The sequence below is a fragment of the Mastigoproctus giganteus genome, chromosome 5 (assembly GCF_048544385.1).
Source record: "Mastigoproctus giganteus isolate SK-2022 chromosome 5, ASM4854438v1, whole genome shotgun sequence".
Classification (NCBI taxonomy): domain Eukaryota; kingdom Metazoa; phylum Arthropoda; class Arachnida; order Uropygi; family Thelyphonidae; genus Mastigoproctus; species Mastigoproctus giganteus.
This window is the reverse complement of record NC_143579.1, coordinates 175,425,419-175,447,136: the sequence shown is the minus strand read 5'-3', so window position 1 is coordinate 175,447,136 and position 21,718 is coordinate 175,425,419.

Sequence of the window (21,718 nt, the reverse complement as noted above, 5' to 3'; positions counted from 1 at the left end):
ACCATTTTCAGGCATATGTAAAATTAATAAATATTATTATATGCTTTTTTTAGAATATATATAAATAATATATATTTAGAATATATATATATAAATATATATATATATATTTAATACTTGTATCATGTACCACATTTTAAACCAAGGTCCAGACTTTTCACACTATATTATCTACTTTACAAATAAACAAGTTACCTAACAAATTTTTTTTAAGAGGGTATTATTATTATTATTATAATTAATAACCGTATGGTATTTTATATAAAATATTCTGGCTTCTATTAGTATTATAATTTTTTTATAAAAAAAAAACACATAGGCATAAAACGTGGGGTCAACTTAAAAAGCTAAATCTGCAAAGTAATTATTATTAGTAACATGATGCAAAGAAGCAAAGCTTATTTGGAATCAGCCAAAAAAAAAAAAAAAACACTTAATTTCTCCATTCCTTCCAATAATATGTCTAAACCTTCCTTGGCTCAAATCTGGTGAGTATGGACTTGGCACACCCAGGGTCCTGAGCTGGATATCATCATTCTTCTCTTTCTTGGTGATTCTTTTCTGCTTCTCTCTCTCTCTCTCTCTCTCTCTCTCTCTCTCTCTCTCGGGGTAATTCAGAGTTTTTTTGTTTTTTTTTCTTTTTTTTTTGGCTGGTGTAGCATAAACCTCAGGCTTCCTTGCACCATATAGCTAATAATAATAATAATAAATTTATTCACGCTATCCACTCCACAATTATGCCCCCTTATGTATTTCATGTGAAAAAGGGTAAAGATGCCATCAGCATTTAGTTTACTTGTTATACCCTTTTAAAGCCTTATACGTTTCAATTCACCAAGAAGAAGCCCAGTTTCTAGAGGTTACAATTTACAGAACCCATTTCTTTTCTTTTAATAATAACTTTTTGTATACCATCAACTAATCATTTTGCTCTTCTTTGCCCCCTTTCCAACAGATCTGTGGCCTTTCTAAAAGGAGGTTTCCAAACCTGTATGCAGTATTGCAAATGTTGGCCTAGCCATTGCCTTATACAGTGGGATGTCATCTCTTTATCCCTTCTGGCAAGTTCCTGTAAATCATTCACAGAGTCTCATAGGCTGCTGTAGCAGCTTGCTTGCAATGCTCAGAAAATTTTGCTCAGTACAATTATCCTTGAATCCTTTTCATACTCCACTACTTTGAGTTCAGTTACTACATATTAACATATGCAGTAATCCCAGAATTAATGCATACGTTACTGCATATTAAGATTACTGCTACCCAAATGGTACCTTGCATTTATCACTGTTATACCTCAATATTTCCCATTCATGAAATATATTTGCCATTTTCCAGCCCAATTGCCATTTTCCAGCCCAAATGCTGAGTATCTAGGTTGGTGTTGGGCCATTACTGTTTTTAATATTTATTCATAATATTAATGTAGGTATTTAAAGTTTTGATAGATAAGTTTGCTGATGATACAAAGGTGGAAACAGTGGTTAATGACGGTAATCAGAGTATGTTACTTCAAAAGAATCTAGATCATTTGGAACCCCACTCATATTAGTGGGATTTATAATTACTCTTCATCTCCTACCACTTAACCATTACATTATCCATTGTAGTAACTTGTCCCTAATGTCACACTACTCAAATTTATACAATAGTTGTAGGTGTGATACAATATTGAGAGCAAATGGGGGATGCACTGGATGTGCCGTACCAGGGACCAATCTATTGGCCCCAATTGAGGGAGCCATCAAAGTCTCAACATAAATAAACAGGGCCCCTTAACCCCTTTTGCACATGGGCCCCCAAGTACCTTTGCATAGCCCTGATTGAGGACTTTACTAAAATCTAAGTATATAATGTCAAAATTATTCTTTGCATCCAGTTCTTTTGTAACAGTATCATGGCTAATGCATTGGTGAGGACTGATCTCCCTTTAAAAGTTCATTTTCTGTCTCCACTCTTATCAATGTTCTTAAATTACTTCTTTAAAGACTGATTCTATTATTTTTCATGGCTGTTGTTGTTATTTGGTTTTTTGGAGCATTAGCAACTAAGGCCATATTGCTCTGAGGAGCGGTGTTCATTACCTGACTTTTCCGCATCCTCCGTATTTGGTGGCTCACGGGCTTGAACCCCAGTCTAATCAAGAAGCGTGTGCTACTCACTGCTGCTCCTGTCCACCTGGCTACGGAGGCGCCATTTTTTTTTTTTTTTTTTTTTTCCTGGCACAGAGTTTGAACTTACAAGTCTGAAGTTACTCACTTCACCATCATGAATAGGAGATACAATTACAAATCTCCAATTTTCAGGTGCTTCTCTTAGATCTAAGGATGCTCTCGATGGCTTAAGGTCTTAACTACCTGTTTACAGCTGCTTTAAGATAATTGGATAGATTCCATCGGCTTCAAGCAATTTGTGCACACTTTTAGCAATTTCTTTTGAACTTTATTTTCTCTTACTATAAAATCATTTAACTCCCAATAAGCATTACACCTTCTACTAACCTTATCTCTGAAAATTTATTCATGTGAATTTAGATGCAAAATATTTATTCAGCTTATCGGCAATATGCACAGGATAACCAACAGTCACACCATTCATACCCAGTGAACCATTGTGATTCATTCCTTTCCTTCCATTAGCCAAAGTCATCTCATCGATCTTATTTCTTGCCACTAAGCTCATCAATTCATCTGACATCCATTTTGGCCTGAACTTTCAACAATATCTATTGGTTAATATAAAATATTTAGTACCCTCTCTGAATGCATTTGACATTTACACTTTTGAACAACATCAGTCAGTCCTACTGGAAAGAGTTTAAAAAATTTCTAGTTCATTATAACAACTTTTGTTGAAAACAAATATTTTTTTTTTTTTTTTATGAGAACCCCAAACACGAGAGGTATTAGAACCTATAGAACTTAGTACCGTGCTTGGGTTGGAGGTTGAGAAGACGAAAGAAGATATTTGTTGATATTGGACTTGAACTTCTGTAGATTGTAATTTTCAGGAAATACGTATGAAAGAAGGTTGTTCCAGAAAACGGCAGTTGAATGAATAAATGAGGAAGATGAAAAGTTGGTTCTGTGGGTTTGAAGTTGGACAGTAAATGGATGTTGGCTGGTGGCGGCACGTGTTCGGACTGTTTTGAAAGAGAGAGCGGGAATTATAGAAGCCAATTCAGAAGAACAGGGCCCATGGAAGTATCTGTAGAAGAGGCATGCAGCAGAAATAGTATGTCTATGAGACAGCGAGTGGAGCGACTCTGTTAGAGATGAATCATTAATTAACCTAACTGCCCTCTTCTGAATGGAATCAAGAAGCCTGAGAGAGGTTTTGGGGGCACCACCCAGATGTGGGAACAATATTCCATGGCAGGGCGGATTTGCAATTTATACAGAGTGAGCAGCTGTTTGGAAGAAAAGTAATGCCCAGAGCGAAAGAGAAAACCAAGTTTTTTAGATGCAGAGGAAGCAATATTTGTAATGTGCTTGTGCCAAGAGAGATTAGAAGTCAGGGTAATCCCCAAAAGAGATATATCATTTTGCCTAGAAATCGGAGTGTCACTAAAGATAAGCATAGGAGCAGAAGAATCCTTTTTGCGAGATATAAGACAAGATTGAGTTTTAGAAGGGTTGAAATCAACTAAGTTGTCTTTGCCCCACTGGAGAATTACCTGAAGATCGGCATTTAAGGAATTGGCAGCAGATTTTCGAGAACTTGAAGCTGATTGAGCTGGACAAGGTTTCTCAAAATGGAAAGTTGAATGCAATGTGCTATCATCGTCAAAACTATGGATAGGATTTCCAGTCAATGGAAGAAGGTCATTGATATTCAAGAGGAAAAGAGTGGGGGAAAGAACTGAACCTTGGGGGACATCGGAATTAGTGGAGAAGTTAGAAGACAGAGAGCCATCTACCATCACCCTCAGTGAGCGATCAGAGAGAAAACTGGATAACCAATTACTAAAAACAGTTGGCAAACCATAAGATGGAAGCTTGTTTAGAAGACCTTTATGCCAAACACGATCAAAAGCCTTTGAGATGTCAAGAGCAACTACTTGTGTTTCACCGAACCTTTCCACTGAATTAGTCCATAAATGGGTAACATAAGCCAGGATATCGCCAGTGGATCGACACTGATGGAATCCATACTGGCGATCGTTGATCAGACGGAAGGTTTCTAGGTAGTTTAAGAGTTGGCGGTTAATTGATTTCTCCATTACTTTAGAAAGAGTAGAAGTAATTGCAATGGGACGATAATTGGATGGGAGGGATTTGTCACCCTTTTTAGGAACTGGCTGGATATGAGCAAATTTCCAAGCAGAAGGAAAAACACCTTTGGAATAAGAAAGTGAAAAAAGGCGGCAAAGAATAGGAGTAAGTTCAGGAGCACAGGTTTTGAGAACAAGTGGAGAAATACCATCAGGACCTGGAGCTTTCTTAGCATCAAGATTCATCAAAATCCTTCTGATATCCTTTTAACGGAAGACCACAGGAGGCATTGAATGGAGCGTGTTAGGAATGGTGGGAGGTGTTTTACCAAGATCATTAATACATGAGCTTGAAGAAAAATGGGATGCTAGCAGGTCAGCTTTATCATTGGCTGAAGTGACAACAGAACCATCTGGTTTGGACAGAGGTGGGAGCAGAGATGGGCAAAAGTTGCGGCCAATAGCTTTGGCAAGAGACCAGAATGCTCGGCTACCATTAGGGCAAGAAGCAAGTTTTCTACTCTTAGCCTGTTCAAACTCTAGTTTGGACTGATTAATAACTGCTTTACAATTGTTGTGAGCTTTGGTGTAGGCAGAAAATGAAACTGAAGAATTAGAAACAAGCCAATTACGATATGCAACATTCTTCTCTTGGACAGCCTTAGCACATTTATTGGAAAACCAAGGTTTAGATAAAGGATGAGATTTTAAAGTTGAGTGTGGGATAAAGGATTCCATTCCTGCAAGAATAATTTCACTGACACGATCTGAGCAAACGTTGACATCAAAAGTTTTGAAACAGTAATCAGACCAAGGAAAAGAAGAAAAGAAGTCTCGCAGGTCATCCCATTTTGGATTCTTGTAATGCCAAACAATACGAGGTTGGGAATAGCCATGAGATAAAGGTTCCATTGGAAAAGAGACAATCACCAAGTTGTGATCTGAAGTGCCTAAAGGACCTCTCACTTCAACCTTGTACTTAGAAGGGTTGTTTGTGAGAAAAAGATCAAGCGTATTGGCTGTATGATTAGGATTGTCCGGTATTCTTGTAGGTAAATGAACAATCTGTGCTAGGTCATTAGTAATTGCAAAAGCCTCAGCATCTCGACCTGCTGGGTCGGTGTGACTAGAAAACGGAAGCCAGCTGGAGTTGTGAACGTTAAAATCACCAAGGAAAATTACCTCACTGTTAGGAAAGCTGGACTGGAGAAAGTCAAGTTGCAAAGAGAGGAAGTTAAAGAGCTCCAAGTGATTAGTGGAGTTGGGAGAACGGTAGAGACAACAGATGAATTTGACACAATGAGGTAGAGAGATTTTAAGCCAGAAAAGATCAAAGAGAGGAGATTCCAAATTGCCAAGTCTCTGACAGAGAATATCAGAACGGACATATGCACAAGTACCACCTTTGAGGCGAAAGGAATCATACAGCAAATAATTTGGACATCTGAGATGAGCAGTAGTTGAATCAACTGATAACTGAGATTCTGTCAGAAAAAGTACATGGGGTTTGGCAGACTGCAAGTGGAAATGGACATCGTTGAGATTAGAATTGAGACCACGTATATTTGTGAATGAATTAGGAAGTCCTTGGGAGGTTTAGATCCTTTCGCAGATAAGCTTGTTCTATTATTTTGACAATTCATGGTGTATTCAATAGTAAGAAAAAGTGGGTGGGACATGCTGTATGAAGTAATGAAATTTTTGGATATGGCGTACATGTGGTAAGAATATACCCAGATCCTTGACATAACGTGGCCTCGACAATGCCCCCCGCATACACACTACTCGGACTCCCTCCAGTCACTATCTGGCAGAGTAGAGGTAGCAAGATTATACACTAACTGATCCGGAAGCCTCCTAGAGAGTTACCAATAGGTTTGGTCCGGTGTACTATCTAGCGGCCGGCCTGCGAACACCGTTTTAGAGCTGTACCCTCGAAATGTAAGGAATGTTGGATCTCGCCACGACATTCATCATAGCCTCAAAAATCATCAATCATACTGCATGATGGAAGAGATAGGGAAGGGTTGGCCGGAACTTAGCTCTAGAGACTAAACATGGGTTCCACCACTTCAAGCCTCCAATAAGCAAAGTGGTGGTATTTCACCAGTTGATGAGAGTCATCTACCACCTAGTACTGCCTGGTAACATAGAGAGGCGGCGTACCTCCATGTGGTGTGGGCACCACACCTCGACCCCTGCTTACGTTGGTTCACACCTGGGTGGTCACCCACCATGTACTTGTGCATGAAGGTTATACCCAGGATTACTAACAGTCCCACCATCGTGAAGGTGCAAGCAGAGGATTTGGCTGTCATAGACCGTCCGGACTTCGCCGAAATTGGGTCCACTTGACTTGAGTGTCACCCGAATATCAGTTCCATCAGCGTTTTAGACTCCCAGATAGCAAGAACAGCTTGTCTGGCATATCTGAGAGAATGTCTGTGACAACCTCAAGGACCATATCCTCAAGGACCAAATATCCTTTACTTTACCCTCAACAGTGGTTATTTCTTTGAATAAATCCCATCAGTACGCTCTGATCATTGCCACCTAAAGGTTCTTTTACTTGGATTTGTAATACATGATAAATCAGTGCTGCTATCCAGATCAAGATTATTGCTTGCTTTATTCTTGTTGCCTCCCTAACATGCTGGTGTGGAATACAGTCATTGAGCAAACCAAGAAATGTTTTGCTATGGAATGAGCTGCCGACCCACAAGTTCCAGATGACATCTGGAAAGTTAAAATTGTTCTTGATAAGATATTCTAACTTTGCTGGCCACTCTATTTGTCTGTATTGTTATTTTATTATTTCTGAACTCTTCCAATTGCAAAAGAATATTCCTTCTTGCAAAAACTGAATTTGCAAAATTTTGAAAGGCAATAAAATTTTCTGCTGTTTTAATAAGTAATGGCACAGTCCCATCCACCAAACAAGTGACATCAATAACATTATCTAGTAATTCCTTACATAAATCAGCATATTCCAGAAAATTAAATATAACATGTTCTCATGTTTCTAGATAACCAAATGTACATTTGCATCTTTCTACAATTCCAAGACTATGCAATTTAGCAAAAAATGATCCATGAACTGTTAATAAGAATGTACAATGTAGATTATGTACCAACCAGAATGGTTTAATATAATTTACACCATTAACATAAGGGAAAAATCTGAATGTTATTCTATCTTTTATCGAACAACTCCATGTGCTTTGCCATTTTTGTAAAAGGAGTTCCCAAATTTTTTTTTTTTTTTTGGCTGATGCTACATAAGCTCATACACTTGCCTTCTTGCATCACATGCCAGTACTACTACTACTACTGCATTGCTAAAGTGAGGCAGAGCACTGTCATGTAAAAACCACAATCAACAAATTACATCAAGTGTAACTTCTTCCAACAACTCATTTAAAAGTTCTCTTAAAAAAATTGCAGTAGCATGCTCCTGTTAATCTCCCAGGCAGAACAACAGGCCCAATTAAATTGCCAATCATTCCTGCCCATTACATTTTTGCTGGCATCTTGATTGAACAATGGCATGGGGATTTTCTTCAGCCCATCAATGAGTGTTGTGAAAATTGACTACACCATCCCTCGTAAATCCAGCTTCTCCCGTTTGGTTTGGATTTTATTGACTTCAGTAACAATACGGTGAAAAGCAAATGCTGATCACGAGCACACATCTGCAGAAACCAAGTACAAAAAGTTTCTTGTGGTGGGAAGTCAGCTTCAGTAAGTCCTGGTACTCTCTGAAGATGATGTGGATAAAGCTATTGGCCCAATAAAATTCTCCACACAGTCATATGTCCCATGTCTTCTGTTGTTTCTGTCACCATTATTTTCTTAAATGTGATTGAGGATCCATTCTTCCAAATTAACAGTTCTGGTGCTGATGTGTCTAACACCATGTGAAACTCATTTTCCGAATGAACCAGTTTCCACAAGGCATTTATGTATTCTCTGAGAGGTCTTGTTTGCCTCATGATGATTAGGGAAGTTTTCTGCATATAGATGTCTTGCCTCCGCAGCATTACATCTAGCAAGTCCATACATGGGATGCATGTCTGCCATCTCGATATGAATAAGCCTCCATTATCACATAAAATGCAATCTCAAAATGTTAATAACAAGATCCAAATGTAGTTCCCTTGTCAGAACTAAGTGAAATCACTCGAAGAACACTACAGGATCTTGCTTACATAACTACAGCAAAGCTCTCTTTGAGATATCGAGCATTGTTTGTTAACAGTTGAATGGAGCCAGCTATGCTAACTCAGTTTGTAGAAAGAATTGCTGGAAATCAAAAATGGCTGTAACCCAAAAACGAGGCAAAATCAGACACCTATGTTTACATGAACATTTTTTTTTATTGTTTTTAGGTTCTAAATCCATCCCTGAAGTTGGTTCCACATGTTATAATAAACCCTGTATAAAGTAGTGGTGAGGTCACATCTTGAATGCTGTCCACAGGGGCCGACCGGGCTAGCCGAGTGGGTAAAGTACCTGCCCGGCAACCCAAAGGTCGCAGGTTCGATTCCCGCCTCGGGCTTGGATCAAAGTACTGCAAAAACCTTGGGAGGTGCAATATGGCCACAGAAGCCGATGCGCCAACAACTACCAAATCAATCAAAATCAAGCTGTCCACAGGCTTTGAGATCCCATTTTAGGAAAGATATAAACCTGTCAGAAAAGAAAAGACCTGTAAAGAAAAGAGCAAAAAGATTGATTAAAGGCAAAAGGAGGTATTCTTATCAAGATAGAGACTGCATTTTATATGGTTATAGCATTAAAAAAAACAAGGATTCTGTGGGTAACTGAAGTATTTAAGAATTGTTTACAGTCATGTGACACACACACAAGGGAGCATAAATTTAAATTGGAGATGACTGTAGCCTAGATGCTCAAACATTTTCCTATAGTCAAAGAGTGGCTGACTGTTGGAATAAATTCCCACCTACTCCTGTGAAACCTTATATAAATTTAAGAAGAAAACGGCTAAATACTTGAAATAAATAGGTAAATGAAGTGAAGGAAGGTGCCACTGGTTATTTTATTTTTTTTAATTTAATTAAATCAAATTTTTTAGCAGGTGCTACATAAGCTTTCTGCCATGCATCATTTTTCCAGTATAAACATATTAACAATTATGTATGATTAATTAATGACTTTGCTAATTAACAGATAACACATGCTGAAACGTTAACAAGAACCCATGCCGACTGTCAGGGGCCAATATGTATCTTGTGTTGTCTGTTTTGATGTCAGTGACTGTACTGTAACCAAAAATTTCTTATAATGAAATGTTTTCAAATTTAGTGCAATAGCATCATTCATTATACTCTTGTAACGAAGTCCTATATTTGTGTTTGATGTGCAACCACTGATATATGAGGTCTGTCCGGAAAGTATCCAGCCATGTAATATAAAAAAAAAAGGTAACTAATCTGCGACAATGGTACCTTAGTCCCCTTCAGAGTACTCCCATTGGGACCTCACACACTTATCCCAGCGTTGCTTCCACTTTTCAAAACAATCTGCAAAGTCCTTTTTTGGGATCGTCATCAGCTGCCTCATCGCATTCTCCTTAATCTCGTCTTTGGCCTGAAATCTCCTCTCTTTCAATGGCAATTTTAGCTTTGGGAAAAGCCAGAAGTCATACACCCATGACTCATCTCCAGTTATAACATTTTTGAGGAAATCTGGGTCATTGTTAGCAGTTTAAAGCAAGTCCTGTGCAACTTCAGCATGAAATTCCTTGTTGTTATTGTTTGTTATTTGGTTTTTAGGAGCATTAGCAACCAAGGCCATATTGCTCCGGGAATATGCGGTGGTCATTCCCCGACCTTTCTGCATCCTCCGTATTTGGTGGTGATGGGCTCGAATCCCGGTCAAATCAAGAAGCATGTGCTACACACGCTTCTTGATTTGACCGGGAATCAGAAGTCCGTGGAATCCCCACATCTTCTAATTCTCTCACTGTCAATTGCCGAATTTCTGATTGCAGCCCGCACACATTCAACATTTTCGGGTGTTCTGCTTGTTGAAGGCCTTCCAGAACGTGAATCGCTTTCAACGGATTCCTGCCCATCTTTGTTGTGCCAGTACCACATTTTTAACTGGGCTTCACTCATTGAATCATCCCTGAAAGCCTTCTTAATAATTCGAATAATTTCTGCTGATGAATGTCCAAGTTTGAAGCAAAACAGTCACACAGTACACAGGCTCACTCAATGGCGTCTCACTGCTGACTGACTAGCCGCACAGGAGAGTGACTGTTCACGCATAGCAGTAAGGTCTCCTCTGACAAGCTGCATCAAGACCATGCAACCGGTTCTCAAGATATTCAAAATGGCTGCATACCTTCCAGACAGACCTCATATGAACTTAAAAAGAGAACTTGCACTTATCAAGGAAACAAAAGAAAATATACATGCTATAAAACCAAACACGTTTTTTAACGATATCAAAATTCTAACACTGGTCTGGGTAGGTATTATTATCATACAGGATATTTCATGACATTTGGGCCATACTTTCAAGATCAATTTAGGACTCAAACTAAGAAAGAAGTTCATGTATCTGATTTTGGATAGCTGGAGCATTGGTTATTTGAATTTTAAAAAATGGCTATAGAGTTTTCAATGGTAAAAAATAATAATGAACAAGCGACAAACACACCTGTTAAAATGTTTATTGTATTAAGTATTTTTTACCATTGAAAACTCCACAGCCATTTTTTTAAAATTCAGTCTTAACTCCGTAATCATTCAAAATTGGATACATGTTTATATGAACTTTTTTTCACTGATACTGAAATCAATACTGACAGTAAATCACCACATACACCAATATGACCAGTGAGTCTTTATGCAAATCGAAGCAACTGCAGGTGAACTACGGCACGTATGCAGGTCGGGACATGGTACAAAAAACGTCTGCTACTGAGCTCCATTAATCAATGTTACTCTTGTTCTTCAGATGGGAAAGGCAGCAGACTTAAGCAAGTTTGACAAAGGCCAAATTGTAATAGCCAGACGACTGGGTCAGAGCATATCCAAAACGGCACGGCTGGTCGGGTGCTCACGGTCAGCTGTGGTTAGTACCTACAGAAAGTGGTCCGAGGAGGAGAAACCCACAAACCTCCGGCGAGGTGTTGGACAACCATGGCTCATCAATTCTCGAGGTGAGCAAAAGGCTCTCCTGGATGGTACTTGGCAAAAGAAGGGCGACTTTGGCGCAACTCGCCAGCAATCGGAATGCTGGTGATGGGAGTAATGTGTCACAACACACAGTACATCGAACCCTGCTGAAAATGGGGCTGCATAGCCGCAGGCTGCCCTGAATGCCTATGCTAACCATGGTTCACCGGTGACAGCGCCTGCAATGGGCATGAAAGCATTGAAACTGGACCTTGAGTGATTGGAAGGTCATCTGGTCCGATGAATCAGGTTTCCCGTTGCACCATGTGGACGGCCAAGTACATGTGTGTTGTTTACCTGGGGAAGTGATGGTGCCTGGATGCACCGTGGGATGAAAACAAGCCGGTGGCGGTGGTGTTATGCTTTGGGCAATGTTCTGCTGGGATACCCTGGGTCCAGTCATCCATGTGCTGGGCACTCTGACATCTACCACCTATTATTATTATTTTTTTTAATCTTTTTTATTATTTTTTATTTATTATTATTATTTTTTATTTTATTTTTTATTTTATTATTATTTATTTATTTATTATTATTATTTTTTTTTAATTAATTAATTTTTTTTAAGCCCTTGCCACTGAAATCTTAGGAAATTAGGTGGCAGGGCCTGCCAGAGTACTTACTTCTAATGCGATCTCTCTATGCCTGACCTGCCTCCTCGGGGCTAAGTGTGGGCAACGGGGGGTCCCACTAGGGGCCCAACGGCTAAAAGGTCAGAGGAACAACTCAACATGACACTACACAACATAAACATGTACCTTACACTTTTTAAAATCTCTGGCCTTCACAGTGTTCTGTGTTTCACAAATAAAGTACACAACACAGAAATGGGGGAAACCCCTGGAGCTGTTAGACAATGAACACTTTACCTAAACATCACTGCTGACCAGATACACCATTTCATGGCAGCAGTCTTCCCCTCTGGCGGTGCCGTCTTTCAGCAGCATAATGCACCATGCCACACCACCCGGATTGTTCGAGACTGGTTCACGGAACATGTGGAAGATTTCCAGGTATTGCCCTGGCCTCCAAATTCCCCAGACATCAATCCCATTGAGCATCTGTGGTTTGTGTTGGAACAGCAACTCCGATCTGTGGCATCTCAAACATGGATCTTATAGGAGTTAAAGGATCTGCTGGTTATGTGTTGGTACCAGATACTGCAAGACAGATTTAGAAATCTTGTAGCATCCATGCCTTACCCGGTACGAGCTGTTTTGGCTGCATGTGGAGGACCAACATATTAGGTAAGTGGTCATAGTGTTTTGGCTCATTGGTGTATAATGAAATACCCTAATACATATAGCAAATCTAATAATTCTTAGACTTTTCAGAAATATGTCAAAATTCCGGCAGGAATTTATTCATACCTGAATAAAGGCAAGCTGTTCTCGTGTTAAAAGTATTATTTATTTTTCAATTTCTATTTACTAACAAGGAATTACTTTGTTTTTATGATCTTGGCAATATTTACATAGCAAATACTATATAGTGTTTATAAACAGGACTGCATTTAAGTACAGACAACAGTCTATGGTGCCATATAAATCTCACTTTCCAAGAACTTGCCTATACAAGTCAATGAGAGTGTGTGTGGAAGGAGGGGAGAGAAATGATGTAGCAAATCATGGGATTTGCTATGTTGCTACCCCTAACTTACTTTTGCCAGGCTATGATTGCACCTACAAAATATGATCAAAAAATTTCAAAAAAATAGAATACGTAGTCCCCTTCAAAGTAATTTCCCTGATGATATGTGTGCACACGTGTATTTGTAATGAAGTCCCAGTGGTTCCCGACAAAACCATGTAATCCCCAATAATACACAAGAGTCTGAACATTCCTGCCACTTTTGGAAGCATCAATGAAGGTTTTGTAAGTAGGGCTGTCACCAGTTTTTGACCAGCAGACCAGTTTTTTTTTAAATCAATGGCCCTATAAAGGGCGCTTTTTTTTTAAATTATTATTTAAAACCACTTAGGGTTGAAAAAAAAATTTGAAATATAACATATAAATGATACATACTTTTTAACATTCATTAAAACCCTTTGGTAAAAACATGCAATAATGATAAAATGTATGGTAAAACAAATACAATGCACCATTTTTGCTGAATCAGCATTACATCACTTTTCAGCTTCCAGCATGGATGGCATTTCCCTCAAGAAATGCTGCTGAATGGCCTTGGCCAGTATACCTTAAGTGTAATGCAGTTTTTTTCATGTGGTATTGTATCCTGTTGGTTTGAGATTTATTGTTATGCATGACAGGACAATATCTGGTTTAGCATATGGATGTTAATTTTTAAAATAACTAAATATTTTTTGCATTTGTACAATAAGTGCATCTGTCAAAATGGAATATGACTGAAAACAAATCTCCTTGAACTAAAAAAAAAAAAAAGGGAACCATTTTTAACAATAACTAGCTGAAATACACTAGCCGTTTTGACTGGTCGGCAGTAGATAACAATCCAAAGTGTACACTATAAAATTTGCATGTCACTCTTTAGTATAAAATGTAGTATATTAACACATCAGCAGTCATGAAAAGGATTGTTCTTCCTCTATGTACACAGAGTCTCTTTGATCTGATGCACCTACATTTGAAAAATCAGCAAAAAATAATTCAAAACTTCACTTTTTTGATGCCATTTTTTTAAATTAAAACTCCTTTTAGACCAATCAGTATGCTTCAATGAATATGTGCAAATGGCATAAAACTGCATAAAGTGTGAAGTGCATGCAACAAAAGTTTGATTCCAGATAACACTTCAATATCACAAAACAAGAGTGCATTACTGATTGGAAGAAAGCGTGCTATCAATAACTGTATGTGACAGATACCAATCAACACATGCATATAATTAGGTTTAACTCTCATTGTTCCTAATTGTGCAATAATTAAGATATTTCTGGAATTTTCAATAGGCAAATCAAAGAAAACATTTTCAGAAACAGCTATTAGGAGTTTTAGCTGTGTAGATGGAGTAGACTAAAGCACAAATTGCTGAAATATTGTGTGTGGGGGTCTCATCGACCGTGTTTGTCCAGCTCACTCTAGTCTAGAGCCACTTTACAAGCAAGAAACATGTCAGGTAGGTACTGTTTTTTTTTTTTATATATTGTTAAAATTAGTAGAGTAGAAGTGTTATTCTACTAAATAAAAACAATAGGAAGTTTCTTAAGAAAAATGATATTTTAGTTTTTACAGTATAATCATTTTGTTTCATTTTATAAAACTGTAAACTACCAAAAAAAAAAATTTGAGATAGTGACATGGATAAATTAAAATTAATTTCACAAAATTATAATTTGTTTTGGAGGTATTGCTTTTACAATACCTCCCCTCTCCCTCCTTCGAAATTGGCAACCTTACTGAAAAACAGGTTTGTTCATTTTTCAAATCTGGCAACCCTAATTGTAAACCATTTGAGTTCTGCATTGCATTCTGCTGGATCGGAAAGCAATGACAGAACTCAAATAGCTCACAGTTAAGTTTCTGTCATTCAATTCTGTTGGATCAGAATGTCAACAAATCCTTTGTCCTTCACTTGGGATTGGGGAAGAGAGAAAAAAATCACATAGAGCAAGGTCATGCTAATAGGCATGACCTTGACCTATGTGATTTTTTCTATAGTACCCCAAGAGGGTGGGGTACTACAGGAATGTTTTTTTTTTAATAGTCTGGTGTGTGAAGGAGCATTGTTTGGGTGGAAAAATCATCTACCATATTCAAATAACTGATCGCATTTTCCCTCAATCAAATCAGAACTCTTATTTATAATAGGCCTGGTTTGCTGTCTAACTACTCTGAACAAATTCAGAATGCATTCATTCTGAATGATACTCTAATGGAGTTGGCGAAAAACAACATTTTTTCACATTTGACCTGTCACTTTTTTTGGATGAAGCAAGTTTTTACAACTTTCATTGGGACAACTGGAATTTCTTTTCAGAAACTTAAGTGTTATACCCATGTTATCATCTACAAATTTCATCAGTTGCATTGCTAACAATGTTCCTGACTCAAACAGTTCCTGTCTCAAACAGTTCCTGACTCAAAAATTTTGGAACAAATTTTACTGACACTCAATGCATAACAAGGCCGCATGATAGCCTTAGATGCTGATGCACCATTAAACTTCTTCTAATAACCATAACAAGGCTTTTGGTCAAAATTGCTTGCCATAATTAAAAGGAGATTATTACTATTTATCAGCAATTTCTCTGGTTAATCGCAGATCAGAATTTTTTTTTTTTTTTTTTTTTTTCACTAATGTTTGCACCTGTTTCATCACTTCCTGAGACTGAAGGTTGACCTGAACATTGGTCACTTTCCCCAGATTCATCCTTGACTAATTTTAGTAATGTTTCAGCTGCAAATAAATAACAGCCTTGCGAAACATATTCCTTAATATTTGGAGGATTTCTTCAATTTTTCCTGTTTTCCAAACAAAACTTGATGCACATACTGTTCCACTTAAATATCCATTATGATTGTGACAGAAGTGTATGAATTTAACATGTTGCTTATTATTGATTTAGCAGAGCAGGAAATGCTAGAAACCAATAATGTGTTTTTTTTTTTATGAAAACCCCAAACACTAGAAGTATTAGAACCTATAGTACTTAGTACCATGCTTGGGTTGGAGGTTGAGAAGATGAACGAAGATATTTTTTGACGTTAGACTTGAACTTCTGTAGACTGTAATTTTCAGGAAATACGTGTGAATACACACATATTTCCTGAAATACGTGTGTTCCAGGAAACGGCAGTTGAATGAATAAACGAGGAAGATGAAAAGTTGGTTCTGTGAGTTTGAAGTTGGATGTTGGTAGCATGTGTTCGGACTGTTTTGAAAGAGAGAGCGGGAATTATAGAAGCCAATTCAGAAGAACAGTGCCCATGGAAGTGTCTGTAGAAAAGGCATGCAGCAGAAACAGTACATCAATGAGACAGAGTGGAGAGACTGTTAGAGAGAAGTCATTAAGTAACCTAACTGCCCTCTTCTGAATGGAATCTAGAAGCCTGAGAGAGGTTTTGGTGGCACCACCCCAGATGTGGGAACAATATTACATGGTAGGGCGGATTTTCGATTTGTACAGAGTAAACAGCTGTTTGGAATAAAAGTAACGCCTAGAGTGAAAGAGAACACCAAGTTTTTTAGATGCAGAGGAAGCAATATTTGTAATGTGCTTGTGCCAAGAGAGATTAGAAGTCAGGGTAATCCCCAAAAGAGATATATCATTTTGCCTAGAAATCGGAGTGTCACCAAAGATAAGCATAGGTGCAGAAGAATCCTTTTTGCGAGATATGACAAGACTGAGTTTTAGAAGGATTGAAATAAACTAAGGTGTCTTTGCCCCACTGGAGAATTACCTGGAGATTGGCATTTATGGAATTGGTAGTGGATATTCGAGAAGTTGAAGCTGATTGAGCAGGGCAAGGTTTTTCAAAATGAAAAGTGGAATGCAATGTGCTATCATCGGCAAAACTATGTATAGGGTTTCCGGTCAATGGAATAAGGTCATTAATATACAAGAGGAAAAGAGTGGGGGGAAAAACTGAACCTTGGGGGACACCAGCATTAGTGGGGAAGTTAGAAGACAGAGAGCCATCTACCATCAGTGAGAGATCAGAGAGAAAACTGGATAACCAATTAGAAAAAACAGTTGGTAAACCATAAGATGGATGCTTGTTTAGAAGACCTTTACGCCAAACACGATCGAAAGCCTTTGAGATGCCAAGAGCAACTGCTTGTGTTTCACCAAACTTTTCCATCGAATTTCTCCATAGATGGGTAACATAAGCCAGAATATCACATGTGGATCGAAACTGACAGAATCCATACTGGCGATCGTTGATCAGACAGAAGGTTTCTAGGTAGCTTAAGAGTTGGTAGTTAATTGATTTCTCCATTACTTTAGAAAGAGTAGAAGTAATTGCAATGGGACGATAATTGGATGGGAGGGACTTGTAACCCTTTTTAGGAACTGGCTGGATATGAGCAAATTTCCAAGCAGAAGGAAAAACAGCTTTGGAATAAGAAAGTGAAAAAAGGTGGCAAAGAACAGGAGTAAGTTCAGGAGCACAGGTTTTGAGAACAAGTGGAGAAATACCATCAGGACCTGGAGCTTTCTTGGCATCGAGATTCATCAAAATCTTTATGACATCCTTTTGACAGAAGACCACAGGAGACATTGAATGGAGCGTGTTGGGAATGGTTGGAGGTGTTTGACCAATATCATTAATACATGAGTTGGAAGAAAAATGGGATGCTAGCAGGTCCGCTTTATCCTTGGCTGAAGTGACAACAGAACCATCTGGTTTTGACAGAGGTGGGCAGAAGTTGCAGCCAAAAGCTTTGGCAAGAGACCACAATGCTTGGCTACCATTAGGGCAAGAAGCAAGTTTTCTACTCTTAGCCTGTTCAAAATCTAGTTTGGACTGATTAATGACCGCTTTACAATTGTTGCGTTTGGTGTAAACAAGCCAATTACGATATGCAATGTTCTTCTCTTGAACAGCCTTAGCACATTTATTGGAAAACGACGGTTTAGATAAAGGACGAGATTTTAAAGTGGAGTGTGGAATAATCTCGCAGGTCATCCCATTTTGCATTCTTGTAATGCCAAACAACACGAGGTTGGGAATAGCCATGAAATAAAGGCTCCATTGGAGAAGAGACAATCACCAAGTTGTGATCACATCAAGCATGTTGGCTGTATGGTTGGGACTGTCCAGTATTCTTGCCGGTAAATGAACAATATGTGCAAGGTCATTAGAAATTGCAAAAGCCTCAGCATCTCGACCAGCTGGGTCGGTGTGACTAGAAAACGGAAGCCAGCTGGAGTTGCAAACATTAAAATCACCATGGAAAATTACCTCACTGTTAGGAAAGTTGCAAAGAGAGAAAGTCAAACAGCTCCAAGTGATTAGTGGAGTTGGGAGAACAGTAGAGACAACACATGAATTTGACACAATGAAGTAGAGAGATTTTAAGTCAGAGAAGATCGAAAAGAGGAAATTCCAAATTACCAAGTCTCTGACAGGGAATATTGGAATGGACATATGCACAAGTACCAACTTTGAGGTGAAAGGAATCATAGAGTGAATAATTTGGGCAACTGAGATGAGCAGTAGTTGAATCAACTGATAGCTGAGATTTTGTCAGAAAAAGTACATGGGGTTTTGCAGACTGCAAATGGGAATGGACATCGTTGAGATTAGAATTGAGACCACATATATTTGTGAAATGAACTAGGAAGCATTTGTGAGGTTTAGATCTTTTCGCAGATAAGCTTACTCTATTAGTTTGATAATTCATGGTGTATTCAATAGTAAGAAAAGTGGGAGGGACATGTCGTATGAAGTAATGAAATTTTTGGATATGATATACACATGGTAAGAATATACCCAGATCCTTCACATAACATGGCCTCGACAATGCCCCCCACATACACACTACTTGGACTCCCTCCGGTCACTAACTGGCAGACTAGAGGTAGCAAGATTATACACTAGCTGATCCGGAAGCCTCTTGAAGTGTTACCAATAGGTTGGGTCCAGTGTACTAACTAGCAGCCGGCCTGTGAACATCGTTTTAGAGCTGTACCCTCGAGATACAAGGAAGATTGAATCTCGCCATGATGTTCATCATAACCTCAAAAGTTATCAGTCATACTGCATGATGGAATAGATGGGGAAGGGTTGACCGGAACTTAGCTCTGGAGACTAAACTTCAAGCCTCTAATAAGCAAAGTGGTGGTATTTCACCGGTTGATGAGAGTCATCTACCACCTAGTAACACAGAGGGGCAGTATTCTTACATGTTGTGTGGATGCCACACCTCGGCCTCTGCTTACGTTGGTTCATACCTGGGTGGTCACCCAGTGTGCTTGTGCATGGAGGTTATACACAGGATTACTAACAGTCCCACCATCGTGAAGGTGGAAGCAGAGGATTTGGCTGTCACAGACCATTCAGACTTCACCGAAACTGGTTCTACTTGAATTGAATGTCACCTGAATATCAGTTCCATCAGTGTTTTAGACTCCCAGGTAGCAAGTACAGCTTGTCTGGCATATCTGAGAGAATGTCTGTGACAACCTCAAGGACCAAAAGAGGTAGGAGATCAAGGTGACCCATCACTTTGATCTCCTACCTCCAAACACTTCTTTTGTAATAAATAAAGTCTTAAAACTTCTTGATCAGACCTCATATTAAATTATTACCCAATGAAATATCATCGTACTTGTATATATCGTCAATCCCACACCAAAACCACGAATCTGCAAAAAGATAGTTTTGAGAAAAACGCATTCAAAGATTCTTTGACTTTAGAAAAATCAAGTTTTTAAATTATTTAACTAAATGTTGTTTTTAAAAGACCTTCCAAAGATGCTGTTTTCAATCCATATTGGTTATTTAAGATTGCCATTATGTAGGGGCTTAAAAAGCACTTTTGTGGTTTTGGCATTGTGAAGTTGGAAAGTTTGCCAGATTCATAAAGAATTGAAAAGGTGGAAAAAAAATTTAACACATTTTTGTTGGTCAAAAATGAATAACTTATTAATAAAATGAGATTAGAATAACATATACATATAAATAAATGAAAAATATATTAATAACACAGGTTTAATTACAATAACATACAAATTGGTATAAATTAATTTTCAATATCTTCTTCCTATTCAGATTCTTCACTTACATCCAGTGCTGGTAATATCCCTTATTTCTACTGATGCTTTCAATTTTAAATAGAATTTGTGATACAGCTTCGATATTGTCAAATCTTGGCATATTTTCATTAAATTTTTAGGCTTTGCTTGAGATATACAAAGTTCCTCATTACAGACTTTGGGAAGGTTATGTTACTCATTGCTAGATCTTCCTTTAGGTCTTTTTAGGTTTACTGTTACTGTTATAAATCATCTTTGTAGTTTGTTTTGTAAAACATTGTGATATGCCTGGCCTGTCATATTTTTGGAATTCAAGGCAGCAGACTTTTCTCCAAGGAACAGCACCTTTAAGTTGTTTGGTGAGAAAAGTAAAATTGCAAGTCATCACATTGCATGATATTTACACAGAATGGTGTAGGTTTTAATCTTGCACCTCTAATTATTTGGGCCCATCCCTCAGCGAAATAGACTGGTACATACTTGGCTTTTCTCTCAACTTTAGAATGCATTGAGTCACACTCTATTTCTGAATGGGCTGGCTCAAAAAATGTGTGCCTAACAGTTTTTAAACTGGGGGATAATTTTTAAAAAGTACACACACACACACACATCAAAGCCATAGGTGATGAGTCACTATCATCATCGGAGGTGATGAGTCACTATCATCATCGGAGGTGATGAGTCACTATCATCATCGGAGGGTACATAATTTTTATCATCGTCCATTCAAGGGATCGCAATCCTCATCTTCCAAATCAGATTCCACTTGAAGTGAGGAACACGGTGCAAGAATTTTCCATGTTCTTGTATTCATTATTCCAAATTTCACTTTTGACCGCAAAAATGAGATGTTACAAAGGACAACTAAACAGTAATACTGATTCGCAAACTGAGACGAACAAAATTACACACGTAACAGCACACACGAGCAGGCCTCTCCCATCCTACTGTACATGCCAAAAACACGAAAATGGTACTTTCGTGAACTGCTCTGTCAGTATTTATCATGCCAAACTAATGAAAGTGCCTCATTCGTGAATCTGAATGGTGAGACGTGTTTTTTCAAGGATAAGTAAAAATGCATGTAACATTTTCAACCACTTGGCCTTTAAATACACATACAAGTTTTTAGCAGGGTGTAGTTGACCAAGAAACAACCTCAAGAATGCATTTAGGTAAAAAGTGCCAAATTTGCACATTCATGGTTTTGGTGTGGTACTGGCAATATATGAATAACTACAGCAATACCTCGCTTAGCACGGCTTCAAACAGTACAGGTTTCACTATAACACGGTTTTCAATTAAGTTTAAGTTGAAAATTTACTGTACATATTACTCATTCAATAGCCTAGACAGGTACTATACAAATAAGCTGCGGTGCCAACTCTATTGTCTACCATGCACATGTGACAATAGCTCCCTTCAGGCAGTCAGCTGCAATGTGCAACAGTGTTCGGTATTCTTAATTCCATCCTGACAAGACGACATGATAGTTTTCAAACTTTTCATTTCGAAATTTATTTTTTACCCCTTTAAATACGATCGAAAATATATCTGCATCTTGGCTAGAAATCACTGCCAACAACATGCATTCTGTTTGGCAGCATGTTTTGCCC